The sequence below is a fragment of the Capsicum annuum genome, chromosome 9 (assembly GCF_002878395.1).
Source record: "Capsicum annuum cultivar UCD-10X-F1 chromosome 9, UCD10Xv1.1, whole genome shotgun sequence".
NCBI classification, from domain to species: Eukaryota; Viridiplantae; Streptophyta; class Magnoliopsida; order Solanales; family Solanaceae; genus Capsicum; species Capsicum annuum.
In genome coordinates, this window is record NC_061119.1 from 134,560,903 (window position 1) to 134,577,775 (window position 16,873).

Sequence of the window (16,873 nt, forward strand, 5' to 3'; positions counted from 1 at the left end):
TCCCGATGTATTCTTGGAATGAGGAGGAGCATTCCAATCACCTCTGAATTCTACATTAGACTATGAAAGATCAAGAATTGTAAGCCAAATTTTCCACATATGATGTTTGCCTATGTTATGTAACTTTTCTCAGTCATTTATTTCTAGTGAGGGAATTTATGTAGAGGCCTAAAATATTGAGGCAGTTAAAAAATGTCCTAGACCAACAACTCAAACTAATATTAGGAGATTTATGGATTCGGCAGGATGTTGTAGGAGGTTTATAGAATATTTTAATTCTATAGATCCTCCATTGACAAAGTTGATAAAAAAAATTATAAAGTTCATATAGTTAGATGCATATGGGGGTTGTTTTGACAACTAGAAGGATCGATTGACATCTACCCTATTTTGATGCTCTTCGAGGGTACTGAATGTTTCTTATATTTTTGTTATGTATCAAGTGTGGGACTTCGATGCATATTTATACAGCATTGAAATTTGTGGGTTATCCTTCCAAGCAACTTAAATTACATGATAGATTTAACACGACTCATGATCTTGAGTTGACGACTGGGGTTCTTGTACTAAAGATTTTGCATCACAATTTATATAGGGTGCAAGTGGATATTTTTACTTATTACAAGGGTTTACAATATGTTTTACATAAAAGAAACTGAACCTTAGTAAAAAGAGGTGCCTTTAATTGTAGAAGGATTATGACATGAGCTTGCACTATCACCCAGTTAAAGGTAATGTTTTGACACTTCGAGTTAAATTATATATTTTGGATATAAGGTAATGAATTTCTATTTTTTTATAATGGTGTACACATTATTGTTTTTAGATGTATTTACGGAACATGTTAAAAGAATGAGTCATTGTTGTACTTATGATTGATGTAATTATGATGCTTCGACTCTCTTAGTTCAATTATATATTCTAGATATACATTAACAAATTCCTATTTTTTTATAATGGAGTACACATTATTGTTTTTAAGATGTTACAAGATAAGTTGCTATGACACATTATTGTGGGCCACAATGTTATATGTTTTCCATATCAAGTACATTTTCTATAATACATCTCAATTAGATTATCGGTTCAAGATCCTAGAGTGTGTTAATTTTAAAGCTTACAGGACAAAATGACATTTTTACGATGAATCGATTCTTATATTTTAAGCTGGTGCACATGAATATAATTAAGCAAAGTGCAAAATATTATTTTTGTATATCATTAACTTAGTGTATTAATAGATATTAGGGAGATAAATTCAAGTTTTTTACTTTTTCTACTGTATAGGTTGTTTATGAGCTTTTTATAGTGGCAATAACAAGTTGAATGGTATATGTTGTTTACTTCTTTCATATTTGTTTTCTCTCTAATTTATAGTTCCCGGTGTTCATTGTTGAGCAGTGGCCCATGTTGTAGCAAAAGTCCCATGACCTAATCCTATTCTATTTTGATTTCAAAGGCTATTTGGAAAAGGTTTTGAATTTCTATTCCTATTTTGAGTTTGTTTGGCTTTAGAAAAAGCACCAATCATCATTTATTTATAGGAGTATTTGAGAGAGAATTATTCATTCTCATTGGTATTTGTCTTTGATAGACATTAGCACATAAGAGATGTTTTGAGAGAGCTTTCACCAAAGAGAGAAGAGAGAAAGAGAGTTTATATGTTGCAGTTTTCTCTCCGACCAGCCAAAGTCAATCTGTTGGCCAACTCGTTAACATTGGATCAGGCTAAAATTTTGTCTGAGCTTTCATTGCACTATGTTCTTATATTTGAATTATGGATATCAGATATAGAGGTTCACAAAATTCAAGTTTGAGTCCCAAATAGTAGATCTGTTTAGGGTGGTTTCTCTTGATTTACTTTTATTGGGGTAGCTATTGCTTCATGATGTTTGGCTCTCTTTTTGTGGCCATTTGGAGAATATTTGTAGATCTCTTATTGTTATAGTTGAGAAATTTAGATCACTATGATCTTGTTGTTGATATTTTCAACTTGAAGTGTTTTTCCATGTTAAATTTTGAGTTTTTTACTTTCTTTGTTTTTTTACATTTACCTCCTTCCATCATATGAAATGATATAAGAGCCTTGGTTATCTATCAAGAATATTAGGATGGAGGAAAATATGATAAATATATTATATTTAAATGGGAACAATTACGACATATGGAAGAGAAAGATGACAGATCTTTTATTTGTGAAGAAAATGCCTCTTTCTATTTTTGTTAATCATAAATAGGAAAATAAAACTGATTAGAATTGGGATTTTGAGACCAACAAGTAAGTGGATATATAAGGAAATTAGTTGAAGAAAATGTTCATAATCATATTGTGAATGAGTCAGACGCTAGAACATTGTGGAAAAGTTGGAGACACTTCACACTTCAAAAACAGGCAATATATGACAAGTTGTTCCTACTAAAACAATTGATGAAATATAAATACAAGAAGGAAAATACTATTCTTCACCATATGAGAGAGTTTCAGGTGTCCTTAATAAACATTCTTGAATGATTGTTAGTTTTGATGACGATATACATGGACGTTGGCTTCTAAATAATCTACCAATTTCTGGGAGACTCTTCATATTTCTTTATCTAATTCAACTCTTGGCTGAAAAGTGACTATGGAAATTTCCAAGAGTGTTGTTTTGAATGAAAAAGTGAGGAGAAAATCTCAGGGCTTGTCCTCACATTTAGATGTTCTATTTGAAGAAGATCAAAAAAGGGATAAAACAAGAAATAGAAGGAATAGAGGTAAAAGTAAAAGCTAGTAAGAGTCGGGGTTTGAGAGTCATTTATGCTATCACTATGGTAAGAAATGAAATATTAAAAAGTTCATCAATAAGTTAAAGTAGGAGATTAGAGAAGGAAAGAAAGAATAAAATAACAAAAACAATGTTGATGTTGTTGTCGAGATGACATTGTTGTTGCTTTTGATAAAAATGTCATGAATATTATATCCCTTGATACTAGTTGGATAGAAGATTATAAAGCTACATCTCATATAACCCTGAGTAAAAACTTTTTTCATCTTATATTCCTGGTAACCATGGATTGTTTAATATGGTCAATGTTGGTGAAATCAAGGTGCTTGATTTTTGCGCAATCTATTAGAAGAATAATATTAGTACAACGTTAGTTCTTCAAAATACCAAACATGATCCAGACATTCCTCTAAATTTTATATCTATAGGGAAACTAAATGATAATGGATACAATAATGAAATGTTCAATGACTAATTCAAAGTCACCAAAGGCGCATCAGTTGTGGCTCAAGGAAGAAAGTTTTCTAATTTATACTTTACTCAAGGATCTGTTCATAATGACTATGTGAATTTTGTGAAAATTGACAATATATAAGTATTGTGGAACAAGAAGACTTGGCATATGAGTTAAAGGGAAATCACATGTTTGGCTAATAAAAATATGATTTCTGGTGTGAAACAAGCAAAGTTGAAAAGATGTGTTCATTGCTTAGACGGAAAAGAGAAGAGAGTTTCTTTTCACGGCCATTATCCTTCAATAAAGACATGACTATTAGAGCTAGTACACTTTTATTTTTGTGGTCTTTTTAAAGTGAAGTCACAAGGTGGTGCACTTAACTTTGATTCTTTCATTGATGATTATTCTCGCAAGATTTGGGTATATCCTTTATAAACCAAAGATTAACTACTTGATGTGTTTAACAAATTTCAATAGTTTTTTGAGAGACAAACAACGAAAAAGTTAAAATACATTCGTACTGACAATAACGGTGAATATATTATCCCCTTTGATAACTATTGTAAATCACAAGGAATACATCATCAGAGAACTCCACCTAAGATGCCTCAAATGAATAGAACTCTAGTCGAGAGAGTTTTCAGAGGCTGAACTTCCAAATTACTTTTGGAAAAAAGCACTTAATACTATTGCTTATGTTATTAATTTGTCTTCTACAGTTGCTTTAGATGGTGATGTTCCAAATAGTGTTTTGTTGGCTATGGATGTTTCCTATGATCAATAGAAAATTTTAGGGTTTCAAGCTTGTGTGTATGTTTTAAAAGATGAGAGGTCAAAACTAGAAGTAAGAACTAATATGTGCATCTTCATTGGTTATGGTCAAGACGAGCTTAGGTATTGATTTTATGATAAAGTTTCTAAGAACTTTATTAGATGTTGTGATGTAGTGTTTTTTGAAGACCAAACTCTTGAAGATATTGACAAGACGTAGAAAATAGATACTAAAAATAATGGATCTTAGTTGATGTTTATCCAGTTCCTATTGTTGATACATCTATTGCACATGAAGGAATCAAACATAATAATGTAGATAATGATCAAAAGCATGCAGATCCTTGATGTTTCATGGTTTCATGGTACTTTCAGTGCTTCAAATTTGAAAATTTTCAAGTACTAAAGTTCATTTTGGTAGTTATGATATTTTTTTTTGTCTATTTAATAGGAAACTAGGTTATTGGAGATTAAAATGAAGAAAAGGAGTTAACAGTGTAGAAAGAGGCGACTAACAATTCAACCTACTTGCCGTAAGTTGCACTTACATGGCATTAGTAGAGGTTGTAGGTCCCAGAGCATACAAATTCAATGGATATGAAAGTATGTGTTTAGATTGTCAATTATGAAGGGTACCTATGATCCGTAGGTACCACTTATGGTGTCGTAAGTACCAGTACAAGTTGTAGAGAAGCTAAGTTTAGACAAGCTGCAGAAGTGAGGATTTTCAAGTATCTACGATGACCACATACATACATGATGCCGTAAGTTGCCACCGACTTAGTTTTCTATGTATATATTTGTTTAGCTTTCCAGGGTTTTTTCATAACCTATAAATACTCTATTGATGGTTTTTGTTAGTTTATGCACTCATATATTATACAAATATATATTGATTTCATGGTTGACTTTTAATCTTCGAATGCTTATGTTCTTGTTTTTTGTTTCATTAATTTATTTGATACTTTTGGTTTTATTCTTCCATTGTCATGAGATTATTTCTATGCTTTATTTATTTAATTCCATTGCATTTCTTGCAACTATGAGCGGCTAAATCCCTTATCTGGTGTTGTGGAAAGCCAGGATAATATAGTAGGGGAAGTTTGAGATTGTTCTTGAACATTATTTACATATGCATTATGATCATATTTAGTTTAGTTGTTTTCTTTGTGTGGACAACGCTGAGAGGCTTCCTGTATTCGATATCATCTTCACAAGAGAGATTGAATTAGGAAAAAGATTATAATGATGATTCGAGGCTATCAACACTCATCTAATAACTTGATACCTAAAAGTTAATAGTTATATTGCAATTAAACATGGTTCTTAGTAAGACGACATCCTGAGACTCACATGGTAAAGGGTGAGATTTATCAAAGCATTCATAAGACGGTTTGTAATATCTAACTTGTCTGATTCAGCATGTGTGGCAGTTAGATAGTTGGATTGATCAAGATAAGCCTATGGAGTTAGAAGGCCAGGGGAAGACAGTCCGAGTGTCATCTTAGATTTAATACAATCGACAGTAATTAAGACTTCTTACTTTTCACAATTTACTATAAATTCCCCCAATTTACTTTTTTGCACTTTAGAATAATTCAACATGTTTTAGAGATAGATTCGACCTATTTCCTCTGGGATTAACGCAACACTAGTTTGGTTAGTATAATTTGAAAGTGACAAAATGATCTTCTTTTAGGGTATAGTTTGGGTGGCATAAAATTTTGATGCCATTGTCGAGGAGTACGATTACAGATTAGTTGATTGGAGTTATTGAGGTTGTTGGCATTTACTTTTTTGTTCTTGATAGGGCATAAGTCGGTGTATGCCAAGTACTTCAATAAGATCGTAGGATGTCAGAGCACGATCTTGAAGCTCATCAAGAAGTGATTCATTATGATCCACAAGACTTGTCTTCCCCATTTATGCATGTTACTCATGACACAAAGAATCAAAGTACTGCAGTTATTATTGAAAACAATTGAGAGAATGGATAGTGAGGCAGCCTAGTGTACCACTCCAGAGGCGAGATAAAGATAGGAAGTTGATCGTTGAGTATAACTCAATAGATATAGAAGAGGTAGAGCTCTAGTACCCTCTATTTTTTAGTATTTTCTAGTATATAAAGAACCAGATAAAGACATTGAGTATGTAGAGCCTATAGAGAGAGTATCCATCATTCCTCCTTCTTTGCCTAGGGGTGAGGTTCGATATGACTAGTGCTACAATCTAATTATTGAACGTAAAAGGTGTTTTTGCTTTCCTACCGACTGATGACATAACATGCATCTGATAAATTCTATTGAATTTGCACTTTAAATAATATACTTGGGGTAGTTCAAGAAACATTGAGACTCTGGTTGTTCCCATTCTATGTGAATGGTCAAGCGATATTATGGTTAGGGGACTTACCTCGTGGTTCCATTACTTCTTATAAGGAGTTGGAAAAGTTTTCCTTAGACTATTTATTCCCTTATTCTAGAATATTGTAATTGAAGGACAAGATCTATAAATTCAGGCAACTGTATTCTGATCCAATGTATGAGGTATGTTTTTTATTTAAGAAGCAATTGATGATGGTGCCTAATCATAGAAATTTTAGTGAAAAATCTGCTGAAAATTTTCTATCTTGCACCGAATACCAGTTCCTTAGCTATGATGGATGCTATTACTGGTGGAACGTTCATGAATCTGCGTTGACATGTAGCATCTTTAATTATAGATCAAATCACTTTTACCAACTAAGAGTGGAATTCTCGAGAGTCAGAGAGAGGTACTAGGCCTAATACCTTTAGTGCTTCAGGCAAGTATAAAGTTGATGATGTTTTAATGCTAAAAGAGGTTGCATAGCTTAATTTAGATATTTGGTTACTGATAAAGCAGTTTGCAACTAGAAATTCCGAGAGGGTTAATGTTGTGGCCAAAAAAGGTAAGGTATCTAGGTAATATGAATCTGATGTGGATGAAGAGATGAAGTACCTATATAGAGATTTGGCGGTTTTCTAAGCCAATGACCGATTGTCTGCTAAGGACAATTACAACTCAAAGAAAAGAAACCAATGTTGGAAATTCTATAATGATAGATATAGGGCTTAAAGTAGAGAGAGATGGTGACTGGAGGAGTAACAATGATTATTAGAAGAAAAGTTGTAGATATGTTCTATTAGGGACCCATGACATTGAGTCAAGGATAGAGGCGTTGACAACTAAGTTGGTTTGACATGACCCAAAACATGGCTATGTCGTATGGGCACCTCAAGCTCACATGATCTAGAGTTTGCCTGATAACCTATCACCATCATAACATTAAATACAAGGGTCGGGTAAATCCCAACCACATAATAAGACAGTGGAACAAATACTAGAAGTCGTAACTTAACAATGTCTAACAATTTCATATATATCAACACACTAGTCAATATACTCATTTCCACAGTCATCCATAATACCTATATAGACCAAAGTTTAGAAATGTATATGTAGCGACAAGCCCCCGAATATCCAAACCAAGTCAAAATAAAACTAAGTCTAAAGATAGGAGACCAAGAATGAATGCCATCCGAAATAAGGAAGGTTACCACTCCGAAGTTAATGAGTAAACCGCTTCGTTTGCCTAATCATTGTGCAAGAATAGAAGACGATGCCCTGTTGCCTATGTTGCATTGGGACATAACATCTAGAGAAGGTTAGCGGTGCGAACGCTAGCATGTAACTCAAGGATAAGGATAAAGTAGCAACATTATTCAACAACTCACTAATATATCATATTCAATCATACTTATACACTCTATCCTTACATATAGGTATATCACATGCTAACAAATAAATAAAGGCTTAACAACATTCTTGAACATTTATTCATTAGACATAAAATGGAGGACTCTGACCTTTCAAACATAAATTCGACAATTCTGTTTTGGCATAGGACTTTAGCCATAATAATATACAATTAGACAAAAGTCTTTAACAATACTCACACTTTTATTAGGCAAGGACTTTAACCGCATACACACTCATTCAAAATAGGGACTCTAACTACACACTCATTCATCTAGGCAAGGGACACTAACCACATGCCAAGAGACTATAACCCAAAAGAATTTCATTCACCGATCTACATGAACCTCAATAGATATCTTTTTTAAAGCTTCTTTAACATTAAGAAATTTTGTTGAGAAATGGACTCTAGCCTCAATCCATTTCATAAGGCAAGGGTCTTAAACCTTGAGCCATTTGGTATGGCATGGGACTTCAACCTCAATCCATAACAACTTGTATTATTTTACATTAGGACATTAACCCTTTACCTAAGCATGATTATTCATCCTATATAACACTTAAGGACATTAACCAATTAACTAATTCAACACTATACATGATCACATGGTCGTTATGGGAGCCCTCATAGCTCAACCATTTCAATGGCCATTGCCTTCATTAAATCCATCATAAAATTAAAGTTATGGTGATCAAGACCCTTACAAACTATTAATATTTTATTAACCATCTTATACAACATTCTCACCACACTTGGTTCAACACACAATTCAAATACATTATCATTTTCAGTAACTTGAACCCCTTATTAGTATATTAACCCAACATGGTCATCAATGATGTAATACATTGCTCACAATACTTTTAACATACCATTTATCAACCATTCGTACTAATTGGACCATTGCCCTCGTTAAAAATATCACCAATATTTGACTAGAAAATTCGTTCAGACATTTCCAAAAACACCTTAAGTATATACCTTTAAGACTATTTTCATGGTAGAAATCATAATTATTATGGTTACTCAAATCCCTAATGTTAAACCATATAAAACAAGAATCCACGTATGAAAATCATGATCAATGACACGCATAAACATAAGTCTAAGCAAGAATCAACATTATTCATCATTAGACAACAAAACCCTTTTCATTGATTTCAAAATAACCATGCACACTTACTATTCTAATTGTGAAATACATGGGTTTAAAGTCATTTATCAAGGGAAGAGTTACATGCCTTAGACACCTTAATTCATATAGTGTCTTAACTTCACTTTTCCTCCTGAATATCACCTTTGAAACCCTAGCCTCCAATTCTTCAAAGATGAGTTCGAGATTGTATTTTGGGTGTTTGATCCACTCAATAGTATACTTAAGGTGGCTTTATACAATTGTATAGTGAATGGACTTAGTGTTTAAGGTATGAGAAATGACCACAATCCCCTCAGTTAAAAGCTATAAAATGAACCCGTGCAGGGTTACGACTCACTTTACAAATCGTACCCTAGGGTATATGTAGTACCAAAACTCATACCCTAGGCTTCTCCTAGGTCACCTACATAGTTAAGGGTATAATCACATACCCTTGAGTCATATCCAAAGGGTATGACTCAACTCCTAACTCATATACACCACCCCTACCCAAAATAGTCTACTTAAGCTAGGACTTTTGGCTATATCATCATATTGGGTATGACTCGTATACTTAGTGTATGATTGAGGAGGGGGTCATTCATAACTAGGACAATGAGTAACTCTCACAACACTACCTATGGTAAAAGAGGGTAGGTAAAGAAGGATATGACTTGCATCTAAGGTGTACAACTCATGCACCTAGTCGTACACACCACAGTGACATTAAATATGGAGATTCTTTCAATGGCTCAAAATATAAGTCTTTCAATTCCCCTACTTGGTTTATTCTTTCATGAATGATGGATAGGGAAAAAATAAATACAAGTTAACAGATTACAACATAACAAAACAACCTTCAAACAAGTTAGAACAGTCATACAATAAGGATATAACACACATCATGCTCATTATCAAACAATAATTCACATCATCGTCTTCGGGAGTCAAACCCATTATTTCTCAAGACAGTTGTTCATTGCAAATACTAGGTTCTTAAACCCTTACATATCAACACTTACTCATATCACAACTTAGGAACTTCAAACCTTTTACTAATGACATTGCCCAAGCAAACATGCAAGTATACGTGGTCTACTAAGTAATAAAGTGTAGAAGTATTTATAGTGTAGAAGCAAAACCTTTTCGTGTCAATATGCATTTATAGTGTAGAAGCAAAACCTTTTCGTGTCAGACAAGAAAAGCTTCAGATGATGAGCCTGGAAGTGGGTGAGGCAGCGCCCTAGGTTTATCCCCAATATAGGTTGTGTGGTGCCCGTTCTATAGCCCCACTATAGGTGGGGAGCCTCCTCAATATCGCCCGAGCTACTGGAATTTGCTCTTCAAAATTTGGTTAAGTGTTGAGTCTCCCCTCTTAATCCCTTGTCTTGTGGAATCTTTCCCATAGATTCAAATCTTTATTAACATCAAAATATCATCATATTCATCTCCAAAATCCTCCTACAAAATCACACCAAACAAATTATGATAGAAACACAACACAACACCCATAACGATGAATCAAAGCCAGAGCTAAACATAGCTAGTTAGCATTGATCTTTCACTTATTGTTCCAGATGTAGACTCATTCAAATTGCACTTTTATAATTAGAAACAAGATATTCCAATCATAAGAACATATAATATAATTAGGAACACTTTAAATAAATTAGAATCCATCGGAATCAACTAGACAAGCACCTAGCACAAGCTAGTCACACTAGTTTTCCAAGTTGAACTCTAGATGAATCTTTTAAGTACAAAATAATTTGAACTCACTTTAAACATCATAAACACATTCTTTAACACTATGATACACATATATATCATTCTCCACCCATATGTAACATGAATCATTTTCAAAACAAGGCTAAAAATGCCAGAATAGTGACGGTAGAATGCATAAATACACCCAACCTCACCACCCCACACTTAAAGACTTGTTCATCCTCGAAAAACTCTTTACTATAAACCTCATGATCTGGATATTATACACTTCTACTACATGCAATAAATGTAAGCTAGAACTACAATAACTAAACGGAATGCATGTTACTATAATAAGCATGTTACAAACACAATTGTAATCTTATGAGCACAACTCCAAAACATCCTAGCCTAAAGAATTGACTCACCTAGTTGGAAAACTCATGCTTATAATTTAATAAAAGACATCATAAAAATCACCCATATTCATCAAATATGTTCCCTCACAAAAAGAGAGTTACCCATAATCACTCACCATTACACAAAAATCAAATTACACTCACTCTCACAAATAATTCACAAGTTAAACACAATTAACCATAGGCTTGACCTTAGTGTAATGCTCTAGTAATAGTCGAACGTAAAGCTTAAGATCAATTAGGACTTTTCCAAGTTGTAATGTAGGCTAAGGGAATGGTAGGAACTATTTAGGAATAGTGACTAACCTCTGTAATATGTTTAATACTCCACATTATACAATTAGAACCAATCTCTAACAACCCATTTACACCAATTTTTTGTCTATCACATTCTTTTATTTTGCCCCATCTGTTTGAGGCATTTTTCACCAACACATGGTGGGCATATCATTTATTCCTTCAAGATTCAATTTTTCTCATTCTCTACAATCATAGGAATATTTCTAACACTATTTATATTAATCCGAACCACCACACATCAATTATAAACACCAATAACTATTACCTTGGGGCATCAAATTTGCATTTTTCTTCTTTAATTTCTCAAACTCCTATCTCAATTAATTTTTTTTATCATTAAAGCACTTAGGATCTTTTTAGATCAAATTGTGATCTATCAAAGAAAGGGATTAAAATACATATAAAACTACCAAATAAAAGTCTAAAGGCTCAATGGGGTTAACTAGGATAATGCACAATTGGAAGGACAAATAGAAGGTATAAAACAAGGCTATCAAAGAAATGTGTATATCATATCCAAAACTCCCATTCTTTCTTTCGCTTCACACACACAGGGCAAGTTCTAGACTCACATGAAACAAGGAATATACAAATACCTTATATCACACAAGGCACATGCTCAATGCAATATGATCTTCATAGACTCCCAACCAAATAATTGCATGGATTCAAACTTAAGCCAATAAGTACAAAAGTCATAAACATGAGCCAAAGAGTCTCAAAAATATAAATTCACTCAATCAACATTCTTCTACAAACAAACCCACTTGCATAATGCAATAAAAAATAGCACCAACAAGATTATCTTACACCAAAAATTTATTAAATCGAGCCAAAATTCGGAAATTTCCCTACCCCACACTTAAAAATCTACTTTCTTCCCAAAGTGAACTTAAAAGTATGAGATAAAATTACTTCCTGAGGCCACTAGACCTAGCCATTAGCATCTTTAAACATAAATAAGATCTATGGGATGCCATACTCAGTCTTTGCCATGCTTCTTTGCTCAAGTTTATCGTACTTAGACTTCCTATTAACCTGTCACTCAACAAAAAACAAAAACTATGTAAAATAAATACTAAAACAATTTGAAAAGAAAATAAACCTAATTAACTTGGGTTGCCTCTCAATAAACGCCTGATTTAGTGTTGCAGCACGACTCAACTCAACTCTGCAACATTCCTTCACCCTTTTACTCCCACTTGGCCTCTATCTTTTTATTCTCTTCACCCCTCTTAGGTGAAATTTTTTAAGAGCATCAGGTTTCTCAACTTCAGCCTTTTTAGGTTCAGGAGATAGTGTCTTAGGGTACTTAATCAAGCAGTTTAAAGAGGTCTTTTATGGACTAGCCATCCCACACTTTTCCTTTCAATAAAATTGATCATACACAAATATTTAACTTGGGACATAATTGTGGATGCGTTGTATACATCAAACACCACCTCTTCATCCTCTACCCTTATTTTGAGTGTGCCTTCATTAACATCAATTAATGCTCCTCCAATTGATAAAATTGGTGCCCCAAGATAATTGGTACCTGTTTATCTGCCTCAAAATCAAGAATAATAAAGTCAAAAAGTATAATTAATTTACCAACCTTTATGAGGATATCCTCAATTATTCCTTTCGAATGTATGAATGACACATCTACCAGTTACAACACCACGGTGGTCGGTCTTGGCTCTCCCAAGCCCAATATTTTAAATAGTAATAGGTGCATCCAGTTTATGCTTACCCCTAAGTCACTCAGTTCATGGACCACTTTACTCCTAACTTGGATATGGATAGCAAACTACCCCTAATATCTCAATTTCTTAGGGATTTTCTGAGTAATCAAAGAACTACACTCTTTAGTGAGTGTTATTGCTCTCACATCTTGAAATTTCACCTTTTTTGCCACCACAACCCTTAAATACTTTGCATATTTGGGGATATTCTTCAAAACATCTAGAAGAGGTAAATTAGTATGAAGTTCTATAAATATGTCAAAGAACTTTTTGAATATTGTATCCTCTCTCACTTTTATTTGCCTCTGAGAAAAGGGCAGTGGCAACCTTTTCTTCACTTCTTCGACAACCACTATTTTATTTAATTACTAAGACTTCCTAGAATTTTTAGTAACTCTATCATTTACCTCTTGGGTCAACACATTAGCATCTATCTCTTTTGTTTTCTTGGGAAGTTCTCCTTCAAGCTTTTTACCATTTCTCAAGGTGATTGCCATAACCTGTTTTTGATTTTTTGTATTTGCTGGCAACCCACCTTATAGTCTAGCGTTTAGTGCTTATGATTATTGTCTCATTTGCAACTTTAAACTTCTTTTGGAAGCTTGGTGATTCTTTAAGTCTGTAACAAACTATGTCTGATTAGCTAGAATCTGCTTCAACATGTTCTCTGTATTGCTCATTGACTGATTTGATTGGGCCTGTGGTTGTGGGGTATTCTATAGCTGATTTGATCGTTGAGTTTACCACTTTATTTTATAGGTATTAGCATAATTTGGAGTTCGAGCATTACCTATATACATCACAGATTCTGGATTTGTGCACCTATGGCCGCTGTATGACCACTATTTTCGCATATCTCACACCAACCCGTAGCTTGTTGATTGGCATTAACTATGGCTACAGGTATTATTGCTTCCAACTTTATGCTTCCAAATGATGTGTTGATAAAATTCTATAGTATAGAAACCTTTGCTGATAAGGCTGTGAATTAGTTCACCTCCAATACACCCGCAATTATTTTTGTGGTACTTCTAGAATCTGAATGCCAATCTGGATTTCCTTATGATATGAGGTTTAACAATGTGTACAGCTAATCATAAATTAGCTCTAATGCTTGACCACCTGTGACTGAATCTCGAAAAATCTTTATACTGTGATCAAGAGCTTCTACAAAAGAATGAGCAAGTACCTCATTAGACTGTTGGTAGTGTGGACACTCGTGAACAAGAGCCTTGAAGCATTCCGAAGCATGATAGAGGTTTTTATCAGGCTTCTGTTTGAAGCTCACTATTTCACTGCAAAGTCTCGCACTCTTGCCTAATGGAAAAATTATAATGAGGAACTTTCTTGCTAAGTCATTCCATGATGTGATTAAATTGATCGACTCTCAACCATATTTTTGCTTCCCCCAAAAGTGAATGAGGTAACAGTGTCAGCCTTACATAATATGGAGTCACCCCAATTGAAGTGAATGTATCAGTAAGCTCAATGAACGTCTGTAAATAGACTTGTGGATCACTACAACTTTATGAGGATCTAAATGATTCCTTCACTAGAGATGACATGACCAAGAAAAGCTATAGCTTTCAACTAAGATCTATGCATAAAAAAGACAATCCTTTAAAGTTTTTAACATGGTGCAAAGGTAATCTACACGATCCACGTGACTCTTGGAATAAACTAAGATATCATCAATTAAGATTATGACAAACATGTTCAAGAGCGGACGAAACACCCCATTCATTAGGTCCATAATGTTTTCAAGGCATTGGTAAACCCAAAATACATAATAAGAAACTTTTAGTGACCATACCGGGTTTTAAGGACAGTATTGGGGATATCCGCACTTCTAATCTTAAGCTTATGATAACTTGATCTAAGATTATTCTTAAAGAAACACTTCGCACCCAAAAGTTAATAAAAAAATCATTGATACTAGGAAGAGGATATTCATTCTTTATAGTCACTTTGTTCAACTGACAACAATCAATGCACATACAAAGGGAACCATCTTTTTTGCACATGAATAATATGTGAACGCCCTATAAAGACAAACTAGGGCGGATAAAAAATCTATCTAAAAATTCTTTCAATTTCTCCTTAAGCTCTTTTACCACCACTGGAGCCATTCTATAAGGAGGGATAAAAATCAAAAGAGCGTCCAGAATAAGATCAATCCCTAAAGCAATTTCACTATAAGAGAAACATCAAGAAGATTATTGAGAAACACCTCGGGAAACTCATTAACCATAGGAATGGATTCTAGCGAAGGCTCATCTGAGTTAAAATCTTTAACTCGAATAAATGATACAAACACCCCTTTGAAATAAACTTTTGGGCCTTTAGATAAGAAATGAACCTTCCCTTAGGCACTAGGGAAGTACCTCCCCATAAAAAGACTGGCTTTTAGGGTTTTAAAGCATGAACTTACGCGTCAAAAAATCTAAGGAAATAGAGCAAGATGTAAACTAATCCATCCCCAGACTGACATCAAAATTAATCATGTACAACTCTATAAAGTCTACAAGAGTATCTCTACCACCAATTGATATCACACACTCCTTACAGAGCCTTCTATTAATAACATGGTCTCTGGCCTAGGAAGAAATAAAAAAAAGAATCGAATGACTCTCGGGATAATAATTAAGATGTACTAACACATATAGGTCCACATAAGAAAGCGTAGACCCTGGATCAGTGTAACGTCCTGATAGTACACCTTAGGTTCTACATGGTGCTTATAGTACCGAGTGACCACAATTTAACCCATGAGCTGGTACTTGGTGTTAGCATTGACTAAAATATAATATACGTGGAAGAAGAATTAGTAAGCCATAAAGTTTAAAGTAATAAAAACTGATAAAAAAATTGTAAACTAAACTGATGAAATAATTTGACAAAGTCAATAGAAGTATGAATACCAAATAACTGACAGCAGTCTTTGAAAGCCTCTAAATTGACTGAATGTTAGTTGACGGGACATGAGCCAACTAATTTCGACTAACTACTCAATTGAAAGCATGAAAATAAATAATTTTTCCATAAAATATGAGGACTCACCACTGCCACGGCTGATAGTCTGAGAAGTCAATGTCCGATCTAAAAACTGGGCGTCTGAACCTATGATATGATACATTACAGCATAAGAAAAAAGTATGTGATCAGTACTTTGAATGTACTGGTATGCTAAATGAGGTAGGTTGATATGCATAGTTTTATGAACATTAATAGAATAATAGCCCTATATATATCTGAATGTAGATATCTAACATATAAAAATGGACAGAGTGCATGAAATCTAAATACACTTAGGATACATAAAGTCCATTGATGCCCAGAATACATGAAATATGTAAAATACTGAGGATGCATGACCACACATATAACATGTTCTGAATATAATCTATAAATACTTAAATACTGAAGTTGGATAACTGAATCACTGACGTTTGTATGCTATAGACAAGCAACTAAAACTAAATTAATGGACTGAGACTGTGGGAACTATCACCTAACTGACATTCCAATGAGAATGTTTGGGGTCCAACCTGTTACCCCAATTGGAAAGTTGATAGTACCGTGCCATGGGTACTAACATTAGCTGAGTTGATCCACTATACTGACGTACTATATTATCCCAAATGACTAAGGGTGTCATGCCTAAACTGATGGGTGACCCTTGTGAGATAGTCAAGTATAAACTGACAGGTGACTTCTCATATCCTACACTGGCTACATAGTTCTTGAATATAGGGACTGCTGCTAACGACTCTTCCAATTTGATAGGGTAGCCTTCATCCCTGCACTCACTAGA